This window comes from Mus caroli, chromosome 6 (assembly GCF_900094665.2).
Source record: "Mus caroli chromosome 6, CAROLI_EIJ_v1.1, whole genome shotgun sequence".
In the NCBI taxonomy this organism is placed as follows: domain Eukaryota; kingdom Metazoa; phylum Chordata; class Mammalia; order Rodentia; family Muridae; genus Mus; species Mus caroli.
This window is the reverse complement of record NC_034575.1, coordinates 89,100,214-89,103,798: the sequence shown is the minus strand read 5'-3', so window position 1 is coordinate 89,103,798 and position 3,585 is coordinate 89,100,214.

Below are 3,585 nucleotides of genomic sequence, written 5' to 3'. Positions count from 1 at the left end.
TGTATAAATACAGTATTTGTGCACGTGCTTCATAAAAAGTAGATAAAATAAATAAAGACACATGTTAGAATCAGTGAAATGTGGTATTATGCCATTTCTTATAAATCATGTTAAGAACCAACAATTACAAATGAAAAGACTAAGTTAAAATATCTTGGTAATATTGGGCATTCAGACCTAGTATCAAACTTAAAAGTTTACNTACAATCCTTTACTGACACTATATTTTCTTGATGACTGCTTATGATAACCGATTTATATTGCNCTGTTGAAGGAGGGGAGGTTCACAATGTCTAGAAAAAATTTCAACGTCACTTTGATTCTGAAGTAGCAAAGACAAGATCTGACTTTAATACTGCTAATATGAAACTGCATTCTGCTATCTTTTGTGACACTACCATCCACACAAACTCATGCATGAGAATCAGCAAATATTATTAATGCTCCTTAGCATGTGCTGTGTAATAAAACACACGCATGTGAAGTGATAAGTCATTTCCTGTAGCCTCTCCGCTCTCCCTTCAAGTCCGTAAAGTACCACCACCATGGCCTTTTTCTCTTCTCCCTAAGNCTGAGTATTANTAACAATGCCAGGCACTGAGATGAAGGTAAGGAGTCAATATGCCTTGCAGCCTGGCATAGATCATTCAAACGGCCATTTGGTTTTTACATTTCTGGGAGATTATCTATAAAATGACCATAATGCTTGTTGTCTTAGACAACTCTAATAGGTAGATTCATGAATTCTTTCTGTATTTTTGTTTCTCTAGCTTTTGTTTTGTTGTTGTTGTATTTTGTTTGTGTGTTTTGTTTTGTCCCAACAATCAGAACATTGTCTCTTGGCAGCCAGTCTACAGGAAATTAATGTTACTCCCTTCACGTGCTTAGGGCTCACAGTATGAAGGAAGAGAATATATGCATTATGCATTTTTCTCTGTTTTATCAAATGCAAAAGATCGCATTATTCAGCTGCTGCACTATGAAGCCATGCTTGAATAATTATCTTGCTTTACAAATAAGAAGCCACAGCCATCTCTCAATATTTTAGGGGAATTAGTTTCACCTGTATGAACACCGAAATCCTAGGGTACTTGAGTCCATTGGTAAAAATGGAATGTTTGTATAACTGATACAAACACTGTATATGTTCAGAGCAACACTTTANGCAATTCAGACACTAGATAAATTTTGTTTTAACTTTATTATNTACGGAGTGAAGAAAGTGGAAAAAGTCAGCACATACTCAGTGCAGTAACAATTCAGTTTTAGGATTTTTTATTAATTGTTTTATTTATTTACATTACAAATGCTGCTCCCTTCCTGGTTCCCCTCTCCACGAGTTCTTCACCCCACCCTCCCATCAGTTNGTTGAATCTGACATAGANGACTAACTGAAACTGTGGAGGAACTGTGAGCTTACTTTCTAATCAGGAGTCCCCAGAGCAAAATGTGTGTTATGTTAGCAGTGCTGCTCGTAAGCTTTCTGACATATGCGTAAGGAATCTGAAAGGTTTTTATAACATAAAGCTAGGTAGCTGTATGTAGTGTATGCATGTGTGTGTAAGCGAGACAATAGACATTGTCTTAGCTGACCAGAAATCCCCCAGGGAGTTCCCATGCCCCTGCCTTTCCAGAGATGGGATAAAACATGCATATGACCTAGGCCTTTCATATGAGCTCTGGGGATTGGGACAAGCACNTTCCCAACTCAGGTGTCTCTCCAGCCCTGAGAGCATCTTTTATTATTGGGATGTGGGTTTAGAACCTTCCATTTAGATACATCTCACACATGAAGTGGGTATTCAGTCTCATTCAACAATTTAGTCTGGTGTTTGTAAACAAGAAAGGGACCTCTGGTATTTCCCAAGCTTGAGAGCCTAGACTTAGCTGAAAAATGGTCTAAAACTGCAAACCACTGTCTCAGCAAATGNGTTATACTGAATAAGAATATACATCTGGATACATCTACAAAACAGCTACCACTCCTAAGGCTCAGGGAACATTGTGGAAGAGGAAATGGATAGATGGTAAAAGCCAGAGGATCAGGGGCTTTGCAGTGAGATTGTGTCTCACATATTTAGAAATGACAGGAGCTATAGCCATTGAGTCTCACCAATATGGCCTAACTGCCTAAACATGAGTTGAACAAAGACAACCCCAATAGACATACCCAAGTGGATTGGGGCCCGGGCAGCCCATGAGGTTCCAACCCTACAAAAAGAACTGTAGTCAACTAAGGATTGCTGAGAGTGGGAGACATAGGTTTCTCCTGGGAAGAGAACACAGTTGGTTATCCAATACCAAATAGTTATCTCTGCAAATATACATACAAGGAACATCATACAGACTGAGCAGGTTGTACTGAGGAGTAAAACATATTGAGGATTATATGTTTATGTATATACATATATATACTTACATACATACATACATACATATATGTATATAACAAATAATGAAAAGTGAGGCTAGGAATTTGCAAGNGAGCATGAAGGGGAATAGGGGAGGATCTTGATAGAGGAAAGGAGGAATTGATGTAATTAATTGATGTATTATAACCCCAATAGTTAAAGGGAGAAAAAAGAAGAACATACATCTGTGCTTTGTCCCATCAGCCCAAGTCTTGGTGTCTGACATCACCAGCTCCTCCCTACACAGGAAATCCTCTGCATTTGTGTTCCTTCAGTCCTTCTACCCAATTAACCTTCAAGTGTTACTAATTCTACTTGATTGCTAGCTCTGCAATCTGTCTGCTGTCCCACCCCAACTGCCCATACTTCCAGTCAGGACCATGGCCCACCTAAACAATTGCATCAGCCTCTACGTGAGTTACCTGATCCTTTCTGTCTTTAGCCCCACTGCTTGTTAAGTGAAAAGTCTAATCATATCACTCTCTGGCTTAATCTCTTCAATGGCTTCCTGTAGCTCTTCAGATAAAGCCCCAAGTCCATTGTACTGCTAACAGGCCCTGCAGGAGGGGCCTCGTTAATTGTCTGAGCCCCCATGTCCCTTTCCTCTTCTTCAGTCAAGTAAAACTAATTTCAACAATTCCACTGGCCCACTCTCAGACTCTTATACATGTGTAAAATACGCTCCCTTTTTAAGTTCATAGCTACGTTTTGCATCCTGACAGTGGCTTTCTCTTTCTACTCTCAGGCTAGTTTCCTGTCTCCTACCCCAGGACAGCTTTCTTCTTTAGGATTATCCTATATAGCCATCCATTTCTTGAGAGCAGGAATAGGCTCTTTTCTCTGTTGTAGGCAGGGGAAGGCGTTTCCACACTAGACACAGCCTCCATGTCTGAAAGGCTGAGAGGAAGCTGGACACAGATGCTAACTATAAAGCTTTTAAATGGTAATACATGTTTAATGAAAAANAAAGTTTATTTCCTTTTAGTAAGAATTACAGATTAGTCTTAGAATTAGAATTAATTGGATGGATTGTCTTTGCTCCCAAGTAGGGTTGTGATTGCTTATTGAGTGGGCTATATTGAATCATTTCTCAGTTGGTATCCTCAAATCATCTGTGCAAAATGAAAGCTAGGATCTCACAGCAATAGTTGGGATGCAGCTCAGTGGTGGAGGG